Source organism: Rattus norvegicus, chromosome 10, assembly GCF_036323735.1.
Source record: "Rattus norvegicus strain BN/NHsdMcwi chromosome 10, GRCr8, whole genome shotgun sequence".
NCBI lineage: Eukaryota > Metazoa > Chordata > Mammalia > Rodentia > Muridae > Rattus > Rattus norvegicus.
The window spans coordinates 107,159,240-107,175,102 of record NC_086028.1 but is presented as its reverse complement, the minus strand read 5'-3'; positions in this window follow the sequence as shown (position 1 = coordinate 107,175,102).

Genomic DNA, 15,863 nt, shown 5'->3' with positions numbered 1-15,863 from the left:
GAGGTACAGTGGGGCATAGGAGAAGCTTTCAGAGCACTGGGCAATTTTAGTAGGCTCTGGACCCACCTGGGCTGCTCTGCTTGAAAGGAGCATGGGTGGAGTAGGGTGAACTGTGGGCAGAAACCAAGTAGAGAAAACTTGAAGGTAGGCTTTCAGATGGAGGATCGGTTGCCCTGGTAATGCAGGGTTGGGGTAGGCTGCCTAGCTGTGTATGAGAAGTGTTGGCAGGGGCAGGATGGGGCTCAGGGAGCAATAGTTCTGAAAACAGCTTCACATTAAAATGGATCTTGTGGCAGGGCTCTGGTACTTCTAGGGCATCCACAGGTTAGTTTTGCCTAAAATAGATGTTCTTTCTATAGCGAGAGAGCAACTGGAGTATGGTGATGAATTTCGGTGAGTCATCAGCCAGCACACACCCACTCTGCGCCCAGCTGTTAATTTCTATTTACTTCTCTTCAGAAGGGAAGAGAAAATAGAGTGAGTTTGTTTGTACAAGCCCTTTGAGATAAATATGGTCAATCTGTATTTGCACTTCTTAGATACATTTTTATTTTGGCACCAGAGAAAACTACAAAGGGGATACTTTTTTTTATAGTCAATGGAGATGAAAATCTCACTTTATGCAAAGGTATTTCTTGCACATGGCCTGGAATTTCTCCATTTTCTACAATAAGGGACCTCCTGCCTGAAATTGTGCTCTAGGCAGAGAAGGGGGAATGGTGTCAGAACACACACACACGCACACACACACACACACACACACACACTGCTCTGCAAATTACAGAGCAAGTTTTCTCCAGAGATACAACCCACATCTTGAAGGTCCTCAAACAGCCAAATAGTTCCTGTGTGAGCTCGAATTCCACCCCTTCCTATAAATGATAAGGCAAAACATCCATACAGAAACCTATACAAGATAGTCCTAGCAGCTGAATGCATGATAAATGGACAAACATACTTATATGAAGAAGCCAACTCTGACCTGTATAAACCTTGAGGATATCATGCTAAGTAAAAAATGCCGGGGTTGGGGATTTAGCTCAGTGGTAGAGCGCTTGCCTAGGAAGCGCAAGGCCCTGGGTTTGGTCCCCAGTTCCGGAAAAAAACAAACAAACAAACAAACCAAAATGCCAGATACAGGTTCCTGGAGTGAGCACTCACTCCAGGTGAAAAGTCGAATGGGGCTACTAGAGCTAGTGCAGGGAAACTGTTCAGTTAGTGTTTAGTGGATACAAAGTTTCAGCTTGGGGAGATGGACAAGTTCTAGAAACTGCTGGTTGTAATGGTTACATAATAGCACAATGTGCTTAGTATGACTAAACAGTGTTAAAATGTGCTGGGGAGGTAGCTCAGTGATAAAGCACTTGCCTGGGATATGCAAAGTCCTGGGATAGAATCCCCAGCACAGAAAAAATAAGGTTTGACTGGTAAACTTTCATGTTAGATATATTTTGCTACAAAGCTAAAGTTATCCTGGCTATTTGTTTAGAGAGAATCTCACTAGATAGCCCTGGTTGGCCCTGAAATTGATATATATATCAGGATCAATTCACAGAGACCTGCCCACATCTGCCTCTTGGGTGTCAGGGTTAATGGTGTGCACTATCATGCAAGGCAAAGCTAACTTGCTATATCAACCAGTTCTAGAAATGGAACCCTGGTGGCCCTCTACCCATTTGGCTTCTCTGAGCCACTGTTGCTTCTGGTGTCAGTAGGAATTGTAATTTGTCCCCACCCTGAGGGTTGTTTAGAGGTACAAAGGGTGATCCAGGCCAGGATACCCTGTCCATTAGCCACTCTATTTTCCACCCCAAACAGCCATTACAGACTCTGCAACTTAGTACAAACTAAAAGAAGAAAGTGGCCACCTGTTGTAGAAAATACTTAATCTAAATGGGGGGCTCTGCCCTGCCTTTGATCATTTAGTTCCTGGATAAAAGACACTCAACTTTTATTATTATAATAAGCCTTAATTTGTACTAGGGCTGGGCAGATATTTACCCTCTATGTGATTAGAATCTATTTCCCCATCAATAACCACGAATTATATCTCGCTATATTTCATCTGGGCTGCTCTTAACTCACATTGGCAAGCCTTCATGGCCCTGTATTCATAACTCACTTATCCCATGGCAGCTTCCTCCTCTCTCTCTTCTTTCTTCTCCCACTCGGAATCTCCTCAGATCCCAGATCCCAAGCCCGGGAACCCAAGAACCCTGCCTATCTCTCTTCTGCCTAGCTATTGTCTGTAGGCATCTTTACTCACCAATCAGGAATAACTTGGGGGGTTGGGATTTGAACTTGGGTATTCACAGACTCTCTCATAGCCAAGCCTTGGAGGCCAGTATTTAGCATTAGAATACAAGCAACAGACCAACTCTCCAGCCATCAGAATCCCAGCTTTCTTTTATTTTTACTTTAAAGTTGAGCCAAAATGTATGAAACAGAAAATCTGACAGTTTAGCATTTTTATGTATACTTTTCAGTGATATTAAGTACATCCACATCCTTGAGCAAACATTGCTACCATCTTCTCCAAAACTTTCCCATCTTCTCAAACTGAAGCTGTCACCATAAAACATTACCCTCAAGTCAGGACCTGACTTCCGCTCTTGGAACTCATGAAACAATGGTAGGAGAAAACTGGTGGTTCAAATGGTCCTCTGACTTACACACACACACCATGGCAAGAATATATACATCATTGTATGTATGTATGTATGTATGTATGTATGTATGTATGTATATATACATACACATACCACATATATGTGTGTATATATATACATATATATATATGAAGAGAGAGAGAGAGAGAGAGAGAGAGAGAGAGAGAAAGTAAATATTACTCCTCCCCAACAGCCACCAGGGTAAAAGCCTACACTTGGAACAGATCCTGTGCTGTGAGGGTGGAATGGCCTTTTAGATAAGGGAGTGTCATATGCAAATCAAATTGTTCTCAACCAGCGTTTCTCTGTTACTATAAAATTATTTTTAAAAATGCTGTATTTTATCCTGCACTAGATCCAGCACTACAGTGCCCCAAGATATCTGGTAGATACCTTCATCTCAGTCAGCAAAGCGTCTCACCCACTCTGCTCCATCCCATATCACACTACGATGGCTTCTCTCTGAGCCTGGCAATAATCTCTCTACTCATCTAGTTCCCAAGGCAATTGTCACCATGCCAGACATACACATCCCAATTCCGTGGCAGCCCAGTGTCTCCAGCCACCACATGCTCTCTTGAACTTAAATCACCACGTGAAAGAACACACAACACAACAACCTCTGATCCAATTGATAAGATATAATTGCCCACCTAGACACACAGAATCCTGTACACATTCATTCCTTAAGAATATTCATAACAACCTGTAAATGTGCAGAGAGGAATCTTAACATCAACCTCCATGTTCTCTCTCAGCTGCTTCTTCCCTCACCTTGGTTCCGGTATCCTCCTCTCTAAAACTTTTCTCCCGCCCATCCTTCCTTCTCATCCAATGACAGACCTTGTTCTATCTTGTACCTGCCTACACCTGCACGATGACATCATCCTACAGTTCTCCACTGATGGTTGGTGTCTTGTTCCCAACACCTGACAGTTATATAAACATTTTTGGTGGTTACCACTGATGAGAGGGGATATACTATGGAGGCCAGGATTGCTACTCAGTTTCCTGCATAGTTCAGCTCCCTCATCCAGCTAGAATCATCTGCCCCTGTTGTCAAAAAAAAAAAAAAAAGCTGGGATTCAAATAGATGCCCTCTGATAGTCCCAAAAGCTAAAGAGTACCCTTGTGAAAGGCATGCTGACTGGACAGTGGCATATACCTCCCAGCCCAGGGTCTCTGGTAGGATGTGCTCCAGGCTCCATAACCTTTCCTGTTCTCAGTGGATCTCATAATCCTTTCACACCATTAGCCTCTCTGTGGACAAAATATCTGCGTTTCATTGAAATCACATTGAAGTACCTGGGGGTGGGGGACATGGTGCACGCCTTTAACCCCAGTGCTCAGGAGGCAGAAGCATTCAGGTCTCTGTGAGTTAGAAGCCACTCTGGTCTACAGAGAGAGTTCCAGGACAGCCAGCGCTACATGAAGAGATCTGTCTTGAAAAAAAAAATCAATCTGATTGAAGCTGTAACCTCAGTGTATTTGTAGAGGGAGGCTTTGAGAAAAAAAAATGGAGTTAATTTGGTCCTGATGGTGAAGACTTATCCTATAGGATTAGTGGCCTTGCAGGAAGAAGAAGAGAAACTAGGCAAGGAGACAGATTTCTGTAAATCCCAGCATTTGGCAAGCTAAGATAGAAGACAAAGTTTCATGCAAATTTAGACTGCATTGTAAGACTCTATCTCAAAAGGCAAAACCCAAACAAGAAAAAGAATAGAAGGGGACTGAGGAGAAAAGAAAGAGAAGCTTCTGGGAAAGGGGAGAGAGAGGCTTGTAAAGAGAAAATAGAAAAAACACCATCTAAAAGCTGATAGGACAGGCTTTACCAGAAATCAAGCCTGCCTTCACCTTGAGCTTCTAGCCTGCAGATCGGTGAGAAATGATGGCTTGCTGTGTACAAGCTGCCCAGCACCAGGAGTGGCCCTAACAGAGGCTTCTGATATTCATCCGTTACCCTCAAACTTGCAAACGTTGTAAATTTACCACGGTTTCATAGAAGCAAGCGCCTTTGCTCTCCACTCTGATATCTGTGGAATTGTCGTCTCCTCTTGCTGGGGGAACATTGGCATTCATACGATCTGACCGTGGGAGGGCAGTACATTTTATGAGGGGTGGGTTTGGGATCACAGTAGCTTGTGGTCTCAGGAATCTCAACCTTCCCTGAACTGTCTTTGGGGACACCCACTATGGTCGTGCCAAAACTGGCCAGGGTTATTCCTGAGAAGACAAGTCCTAGGGCTCAGTTCTGGAATCGTGTCAGAAACAAGGTCTCTAATACAGGAAGTGGTTATGGAAAATTCTTTCAGTCACCACGGGAAAAACTCTTGAGGACATGACCCTCTTTAGCTCCTCCATCACAAGTTCCTTGCACAGCAAATAGTTCTATAAATGGCTTTTATCACCCATAGAAACCCTGCACCTTCCTGGAATGCCTACATCTGTGGGCCATGCATCTCGACCTGGTAGAACTCACTTGGGACCTGACACCTCACATCTGATGGAATCTATTCATTTAAGGAAACACCAACAGGAACAAATTTGACAAAAACCTCTCTTTTATTTCCAGAAAATATTGCAAATCTTTCACACAAAAAGCCAACCACCGGTTATGCAAATAGACAAAAATAGATGTAGCAGATACTGTTGTTTCCACAGGGACTGACAGAGTGGACAATCAGCACCTTGGAGGAGCATCAAGGGGCCAGGATAAGGTGAATAGGATACCTTTTCTATCCTTTAGCTAGAGAAATCTAATATGTCATCTACCTTCTCCTGGCGTCCCTAGACAGACTGGGGCCCTGGTGTCCACAGTTGTCTCTAGTCTTGAAAGTAAAGGCAACTATAGATGTTGTAGAGGTTTTATGGTTAATAATAAGCAGAATTGTATAAGTCCTGGGAGAGGACATGGCCCTTATCCATGACCCTACCCAACTCCCCCAGAGTGGATATTAACCTCCACCCTGTCAAGTAATCTCCAACAGTGCTAAGGAGTCACAGCCCCTGGAAAAATAGAATGAAAATAGCTGATGTATAAGAAAGCTCTCAAACTAGATATTTCCAGTGGCATTCTGATGTGCCCCTAAGAATGGTTCCTATGAGAAGGAAGGGGGACTGGTTAAAGAGAAAAGAGACATTTGTATGGGTTTTGATTGTTAATTTTACTGGCATAGGATTGTAGCTTGGTAGTACAGTACTTGCCTTACCTAGCACATTTGAGACTCAGGGTTCCATTGCCAAGATATTTCCCCCAACACACACACACACACACACACACACACACACACACACACACACACGCATGCATACATACACATATGCATGCATACACACATATGCATGCATACACACATATGCATGCATACACACATATGCATGCATACACACATATGCATGTATACACACATGCATGCACACACATGCATACACACATGTATACATGCACACACACATATGCATGTATACACACATGCATGCACACACATGCATACACGCATGTATGCATGTATACACATGTATGCATGCATACATACACATGCATGCACACTCACATGCATGCATACACACAAAACACAATGCATGCACACACATATGCATTCATACACACACATGCATGCATATACATATATGCATGCATACATACACACAAACACACATGCATGCATACACACATATATGCATGCATACATACACACACATGCACACAAATTGCTTTTAACTTTTCTAAGTATCCCATAGTCTGGAGTTCAATAAAAAGCAGCTTAATTGTAAAATTAGGTATGTTATATACAGTACCTCTAAAGTTTGGGCTCTGATTAGCCTGAGACACTGCTACTTCCCCTTCTCAGTGCTGAGAGCTTCTGGCTTCATGTTCTGTACCATTACCCAGAACTCATAACCCTGTTCCTGGACCCTTCTATAAATAGAAGCCAACACATGCTTCATTCAGCTCACTAAGAGATCCAGAAAGGTGCAAGGGCTGGCTTGAAAGGCCTCTGAGACCCTACATTCATGAGGTACGTAGGGGTAGGAACACAAACGACACTGGTAAGTCAGACACAAGTCGCACGTAAGCAGTTAAGACCCACAGAATCTGAAAGCTGAGTCTGATAGACAAGCAAAACCTCAAACCTTTCAGAGCTGTGCAGTCAGTGTGGAGGACAAGTCAAGGTTTATCCCAAGGAAAATCGTGTGTCCTCAAGCTAGCCCTCTGGAAATACACATGTTGCACTGTATGCTGATGCCGCTTGTATGGCTTCCTAGAACAAGCACTGCATTCAGGCTCCTAAAGACCCTAACGTGGGCATGGACCTGGTGGAAAAGGCCAAGCTTTTATAAACAAGAGTCTGGCCTATTATGCATGGAGTACTAAACTGACACAGAGTGTTCCAGAAACACATTTTTTTCTGGTATCCTCGACATGTTGTTGTCAATGAAGAAGAATGGGGCTGAAGCATCAAGCAGGCCAACGAGCCCAGTTTCAGGGAGTAGGGCGGTGGCCTGTGAGTGGAAAGATCACAGTTTGGTCGGCTTCAGTGGACATGGAGGTATAAGGATCCCTTAAGGGTAAGGAATAGGTGCAGTGGAATAAGAACCAGGTAAGGACATCAACAGTGGTGGAGGCTCTGCCTTAGTCCAGCTGCACACAACAGTGTCCTCCCTTCACTATCCATGCTGTGCTCCCGAGTCTGAGCTAACAGATCCTAACTGTTTGGAGTTCAAGATCATAAAAAAAACAAAAACAAAAACAAAAAACAAACAAACAAAAACCATGCTCAAACTTATTCAAATTATAGTTAGCCAAATTTATTAAAGCTACTAGCAGGGCCACAATCTCTAACCCAAATGAGAGATGTGCTGTGCGGATGATTGTAAAGATTTCTTTTTATTTATTTATTTATTTATTTATTTTTGTTTTGTTTTGTTTTTGAGACAGGGTTTCTTCGTGTAACCTTTGCTGTCTTGGAGCTAGGTCTGTAGACCAGGCTGGCCTCAAACTCACAGAGATCTACCTACCCCTACCTCCTGAGTGCTGGGATTAAAGATATGCGCCACCGTACGAAGAGCTTTTAAAGACAAAAATCCTGTTCTGCTCTGCCAAGAATAGATTGTCAAGGTCACCTCAAAATGGTCCTCGATTGTCTGCACAAGCAGGTTACAGAAGCCATAATTAGCAGTTTGTCATAGCATGACAAGCAGATCGTCATGGCCGTCAAGGAGTCAGGATTGCTGGGAACGTATCTGTCAGAGACAAATGACTATTAGAAACCAAGATGGATACCTAGCACAAAATGTGTTTTCTTTAGCCATCACACTCACATTCTCAAAACTGTGAGTGGACAGAGCAAAGCACCACTCTCAAGCGTTCTGGTTGACAAAGCTCTCTCTCACCGAGAGGCACATGAGTTGAGAGATGAGACTTCCTCACTTAGGCTCAGAGTCTGAAAGTGGAGTCTTCTTAGACCTGCAGCGTGAGCAACCTGGGCCCTTTGGAAACAGGTAATTTCCTGATTCCCTAGGCTTTCCTTCAGTGGTACCTGAGGGGGACACTCAGAGAGAGATAACCTGGAGCTCTCGTGAGGGGACAGCAGATGTCAAAGGTACTGGCAGTCTGGGAAAGGCTTCTAGCATAGCCACCCAGTCTCTCCCAGCAGTGAGCCTCTTCCTCTCTAGGCCTAACCAGCCAAGCCCTGAACATATCTTTAGGTGGGAATTCCATTTATATGCACTCAGAGAATGCAAGGATTCGAGCCTAATAAAGTCTTTTCCTTTGGTTGATGACCAGCACCACTTACCTCCTCCCGACCCAGTGCCATTGACTGGCTTGGAGGCACACAGGAAAACCACCAGTGCAGTGGATCTTTAATGGGTATTTGGAAATGGAGCTTGAGCAAATCAAGTTATTTTGTCCTCACAGCACAAACCTATGAGCTGTGCTGTCTCTTCCAAGAGGGATCTAGTATCTGAAGACACGGCAGGAGGAGCAAGCAAGACTCTGACACTCCTAAACCTTCCCATTGTGTAGCCCTCAGCCTTCTCCATCAGAAGACATTTCAGTCATTCTTTTTTAATCTCCACTAATTAATTAATTGATTGATTAGTTAATTAATTCACTTTATATCCAGATCGAAGTACTGCCTTCTCCCGGTTCCCATCTCACAAAGTCCCTCCCCCCACCACTTCCCCTTCTCCTCTGGGAGGGTGAAGGCCCCCCTGGGCATATCTAGTCTCTGTAAAGCTGGGAGAATCCTCTCCCACTGAGGCCAGGCAAAGCAGCCCAGTTAGGGGAGAGGGATCCGCAGACAGACAACAGCTTTAGGGACAGCCCCTGCTCCAGTTGTTGGGGGACCCACATGAAGACTGAGCTACACATCTGCTACATATGTGTGGGGTGGTCTAGGTCCAGCCCATGTATGCTCTTTGATTGGTGGTTCAGCCTCTGAGAATCCTCACAGGTCCAGGTTAGTTGACTCTGTTGGTTTTCCTGTGATGTTCCTATCCGCTCCGTGGCCCTCAGTCCTTCCCTCAGCTCTTTCAGCTCCATCCAGTATTTGGCTGTGGGCCTCTGCATCTATTTCAGTCAGCTGTTCTGTGGAGCCTCTCAGAGGACAATTATGCTAGCTTCCTGTCTGCAAGCCTAACAGATTAACATTAATAGTGTCAGGAATTGGCGCTTGCCCTTGGGATGGGTCTCAAGCTGGGCCAGTTATTGGTTGGCCATTCCCTCAGTTTCTGCTCCAAAAGTAATCTACAGATTCAATACAATTACAATCCAAATTCCAACACAATTCTTTGCAGACACTGAAAGAACAGTTCTTAACTTAATATGGAAAAACAAAAAACCCAGGATAGCTATAAAAGAACTTCTGGAGGTATCACCATCCCTGACCTCAAGTTGTACTACAGAGCAAAAGTAAAAAAAAAAGGGGCTGGGGATTTAGCTCAGTGGTAGAGCGCTTGCCTAGCAAGCGCAAGGCCCTGGGTTCAGTCCCCAGCTCCGAAAAAAAAGAACCAAAAAAAAAAAAAATTTACAAAAAAAATGCATCGTATTGCTATAGAAACAGACAGGTTGATCAATCGAACTGAATTGAAGACCCAAAAATAAACCCACACACCTACAGATACTCAATTTTTCACACACACACACACACACACACACACACACACACACACACACACACACACAAAGCCATACAATGGAAAAAGGAAAGCATCTTCAACAAATGGTGCTGGTCTAACTGGATTTCAGACATTCTTATAAAAAGTGAGTCTTGTTTGGTTGGGTATGTGACTCAGTAGCAAAATGGTGGCCTCACATGTTGTGAGGCTCTGGGCTAGCATGACAAAAAAAAATGTCCTTAAGCTAAGTTGATTGTGAATCTGATGCCTACATTAATTAATTTTAAAAGTGAAAAACACATTAACATTTAGTAATCAATTTTAACATTTTATTTATTTTATTATATATGAGTACACTGTAGCTGTCTTCAGACACACCAGAAGAGGGCATCAGATGTCATTACAGATGGTTGTGAGCCACCGTGTGGTTGCTGGGATTTGAACTTAGGACTTTGGGAAGAGCAGTCGGTGCTCTAAACCACTGAGCCATCTCTCCAGCCCTAGTAATCAATTTTAAAGAACAAAATAATAACACTTTTTTTCCCTCCCAGGGAAATTATAAGGCTATTTGATACATGTGTTTGGGAGCAGCAAAATTCAGAAAAATTCAGCTAGAGGTGGCTAAGGCAATGATGAGCTTCTCTGTGTCCTATGATGGGAAGTTTGCGGTAGAACAGTGGCAGACCTTGAGGAGAGACCTGGATTCTAAGATCTTGAAAAGCTCCAGCTCCTAGCCCCTATGCTGGAATCTCAGTACATGCATTTCCATACCCAGAGGATGGAAAGGTAGGTAGGTAGCTTAGTGCTCAGTATGGTCCATGAACTACAAAGGCCTCTGAAATCATTTCACGCTCAGACTTGAATTAGAGTCCACCCTCATGACTTCATCTTTGTTCATTTGCTGTGCAAGAATACTGTTTCAGAATAACATCACATTCACAGATATCGAAGGTTAAAACACTAGTGTCTCTCTTGGGAGGTCCATTTAGATGTGGTGTGTGTCTTAGGATTTTATTGCTGTGAAGAGACACCATGACCAAGACAACTCTTATAAAAGAAAACATGCAGTGGTTGGGGATTTAGCTCAGCAGTAGAGTGCTTGCCTAGCAAGCGCAAGGCCCTGGGTTCGGTCCCCAGCTCCAAAAAAAAAAAAAAGAGAACATGCAATTGGGGCTGCCTTACAGTTTCAAAGGTTCAGCCCATTATCATCAGGGCGGGAAGCATGGCAGCAGGCAAGCAGACATAGTGCTGGAGGAGCAGAGAATTCTACATTATGATATATATATATATATATATATATATATATATATATATATATGAATGACATCAAAGCCTACCTCTACAGCTTCCTCTAACAAGGCCACATCTCCTAATAGTGCCACTTCCCATGGGCTAAGCATATTCAATCCACCATGGTGGGTAAGTCTTAAATCCAAAATTTTCACCATCATAGGCAAGGCCGGACAAGATTATTTGGCTTCAGAATAAACAATGACCTTTTTTTTTTAACACAGGAAGATGCCTAAAGTAGTTAATAAAGTTAGAAATGGCACACATGGTGCCCATTCTCCTGGGTCCATGATGCAATCGGTTGATTTTTTTTGACACCTATAATTCAGGGTTGTTCCTGCCTCTACTTGCCGTGAAGAAGGAACTCTCCTGGCTTTCAGAAAACTAGCTTCTAAAAACTTTCTGTCAAGGGCTTATTGAGGCTGATAATCCTAACAGGCTAACTTTAGGGATTTTATTAAGTGAATTGTTTAGGATTTCTGAGCTTCTGATGAAGGTGAATATTGAAAACCACAAGCAAGCTGGGTGATGGTGATGGTAGCATACACCTTAAATCCCAGCACTTAGGAGGCAGAGGCAGGCAGATGTGTATGAGTTCGAGGCCAGCCTGATCCACACAGAGCAAGCTCCAGGACAGTTAGGGCTGCATAAACAAACACTCCCCATCTTGAAAAAGCAGAACAAAATAAACGAACAAAAAAGGCCAATGACTGTATTATTTACTCTCATTAGTTGCCACTGCTATGATAAAATACCGTAAACAAGGCAATGTAGAGGAAGAAGGACTTGTTGGGATTACAACTCATTCCAGAGAGATAAAAATCTGACATGCTGGGGAAGCAAGGCAGCTGGAACTGGGAGCTGAGAGCCTACCTTCTGAACCTTGAGCAGGAAGCAGAGAGAGCAAATTCATTATGGCGTGAGACCTCCTGTTCCAGTGACGTACCTTCTCCATTAAAACCATACCTCTTAAACCTTCCCAAACTGTGCCACCATCTAGGAACCAAGTGTGCAATGCCAGAGACTTTGGGGGATATCTTATTCAAACTGTTATGGGTCTGGGTTTGTTCAGAGTCCCCAGTCTGACCATGAATACATTTTAATCAAAGAAGAGGCTTTATTCAGTACTGGCACCAGGTCTGCCCCAGAGATTCAGGATTCCCAACATGTAATACCAAATTACACTAGTCAGGAGCTTATAAAAGCAAAACTCACAGGGCTAACTACTTCTTGCCTTTGTGCTACCAGAGCAAGCACACTGCCTGACCTACTTCTTGCCTATGTGTAATCAAGCACATGTCCCACCTGTGTGCAATCAACCACACATCCTGACTACGTCCAATCAGGGGCAAGCAAGCTTGGTTACAGAAGCGAAAATACACGGTTTGTTTTCTTACATGAACAATGTTTTGTAAAAATTGTATAAGACCAGGCAAATATGAGAACAGCCCCCAGCATTCTAGCAAGTTACTTATCCTTGGACAAGCAGTGCCCATAGGTTAGAGGCATTTCTGTTTTATAGAACTCTCGAGCACAGAAATTTAAACTTAAAATACTGTGTTAGTCATTCTTCCCTCCCCTCACCTCCAAAGTGTCAACATCATATGTATGTTCTTGCTATATTTCATCCATGAGAAGTAGAAAATACCCTTTTCTGTTGTTCGCTCTGTCGTCCTTGTGTAACTCCTGCTACTTAGAGCCTACGTTCTCAGATCTGACTAGGACACAGGCAGAAATTCAGGGAGATTTCACCCTGGCCTCAAGAAAAAATATTTTTAGTAACCAGAGGTGTACAGAGCTGGAAGCCCAGCCTTGGATTGAACAGATTTGCTAGTGATATAATCCATCTCTCTATATTCTGCCTGGGCTTTATACAGTTATCGAAATTACGGGTTACAGAGGCACCCTTCATGAAGCTATGGGCTTCCTGGATGGGAACGCTTGCTGTGTGATATAAGCCTCCTTGTTCGGTGGGTGTGCTGTTTGGCCTCATAAGTATCTCGGGGTGAAAAATGGCCATCTAGGTGTGCTACACATTTTCCGGCATTTCAGCTGGACCTCTGAATCCGTAGATTTTGCCCTGTGGACTCAATCTACCGTGGCCTAAAAATAGTTGATGAAAAAAAAGTATGGGGCAGGAGAGATGGCTCAGAGGTTAAGAGCACTGACTGCTCTTCCAGAGGTCCTGAGTTCAATTCCTGGCAACCACATGGTGGCTCACAACCATCTGTAATGGCATCTGATGCCCTCTTCTGGTGTGTCTGAAGACAGCTACAATGTGCTTATATATATTTTTTTCTTGCCATTATTCTATAAACAGTAAGAACAACTATTACAAATAATCGAGCTGATATTAATATTAGCACTTACATTGTACTAGGTGTTGCAAGTAATCTAAAGATAATTTTACGCATATAGGAGATTTATCGAACCTATCCAAATTCAATGTTATCTTATATAAACCATAAATATCGAACACATATGTGGCCCAGAACCTGTCCTTTAGTATATCAAGGTATCTTTGATTTTCCCTTCAGGTGGTAGTCTCCACGCTTCAGCTGAGTAAAGACCTGCTTCAAAGTGACTGCTATGACATGGACCACGGGAAGAAAAGGAGGCAAGTGTTCTGGTGCTGTGCCACAGCAGGGAAGGGTTGAAGAGGTCACTGGGTCCTAGAAGTGAGCTGAGGACTTTTATTCTATTATATGTGAATGGTGTTTTGTCTGCATGTATGTCTGTGTACTATGTGTGTGCCTTGTGCCCACAAAGACCAGAAGAGGGCATCAGATCCCCTGGAACCGGAATTACAAAGAGTTGTGAGTCACCGTGTGGATGCTGGGAATTAAGACCCCTAGAAAGTCAGCCAGTGCTGTGAATCACTAAACCATGTCTTTAGCACCTCCCTGAAATCAGCTATGCAGGGTAAGAAACTCAGAGCAGGAGAATGCCCCCATTTTATTGAGATGGCAAAGAGCCACAGCAAAATGGAATATGAGAACTCAGAAAGATGGGAAGATAAATACCAACTATTTTCAGAGAGGTTTTGGGTTTTTTTGTTTGTGTTTGGTTTTTTTGTGTTTGGTTTTTTTGTTTTTGTGAGGGGGATTCAGAGTAGGAACAAAATTCTACTATCTTCTATTCTTTTAAATTTCTGTTTTGGGGCTGGGGATTTAGCTCAGTGGTAGAGCGCTTGCCTAGGAAGCGCAAGGCCCTGGGTTCGGTCCCCAGCTCTGAAAAAAAGAACCAAAAAAAAAAAAAAATTCTGTTTTGTTTTTGGCATGAGACCCTGTCAAAGACGGCTTAAAAATCTATACGTCGCCAAGTATGACCCTGAACTTCTGATCTCCCTGCTTCCACTTTCTGAGTACTAGGATTACAGGCATGTAAACAGTGGATCAAACCCGTGTGTGTGTGTGTGTGTGTGTGTGTGTGTGTGTGTGTGTGTGTGTGCGCGCGCGCGCGCGCTAATCACTGTTCTATCACTGTGAAGTGACATCACTACCAAAGCCACTCTTATTAAAAGAAAGCTTTTAATTGGGGACTTGCTTACAGTTTCAGAGACTTAGTGTATTATCATCATGACGGGAAGTATGATAACACACATAACACTGGAGGAGTATCTGAGAGCGTTATCTCTTGATCCACAGGCAGACACAGGGAGAGACAAAACACTAAGCTGGGTGTGGCTTTGAAGCCTCCAAGCCCATCCCCAGTGACACACTTCCTCCAACCAGGACACACCTCCTAATCCTTCTCAAATAGTGTCATTCCCTGGTGACTAAGCATTCAAATACAGGAGACTATGAGGGCTGTTCCTATTCAAACCACCACCATAGGCAAGCTCTTTACTAACTAAGCTACATCCTGGGCCTCTCTTCTTTTTTTAAATAGTGGCTTTGCCAACACCTGAATCAACCAACCAGTCAGTTACTGATACTTTTTGAAAAATAAATGGGTAAACCAAAGTGAACATTTTGAAGTCCAAATTAGGGGCTGTAGACATGGTTCATCATTTAAGAGCGCTTGCTGATCTTCCAGAGAAACCAAGTTTGGTACCCACATCAGATGGCTCACAACCACTTGTTACTCCGTCACCAAGAGATCTGACAACTTCAGACTTCTGTGGGCACCTACATACATGACAATGTACACTCACACAGATATACATTCACATACATTTAGAAATAATAATAAAAAATAATACCAGAATGGATGCAAGTAGAAAAGGTAAAATTCTTGTGTGTTGGGGTTGGTTTTGTTTTGTTGCCACAGAGTCACATTGTGTAGTCTTGGTTGGCCTCCTAATTAACCCAGGCTAGCCTTCAATGCACAATACTTCTGCCTCAGCCTCCTTACCGTTGGATTGTATTAGGCAGTATTCTCAAAGGATCAAAACTAATTGTGTGTGTGAGTGTGTGTGTGTGTGTGTGTGTCTCTCTCTGTGTGTGTTTAATAAGGAGTGAGTTATAAGACTGACTTATACAATAGAGCTTGCATGATGGAGAGGGTGAGAACCTAATAGCTAATCAGCCCAGGAAGCAAAATGACTCGGCTCCAGGGCCAATGCTGAAGACCTGGAAGATTCCTGGAAAGCTACCAGTATTCAGTCCATGTCAGGAAGCTGGAGTATGGTAGATGGTAGTGGAGGTAGCAGTGGTAACAATGTATATATTTAGGATGAAAAGAAGGCAGTCAAGTGATACTGTTTCTCTTTGTACCTCTTAATATCTGTAAATCTTCTTGTAAAATGGCAACTACTTAATCTTTTCTCCCTCAATACTC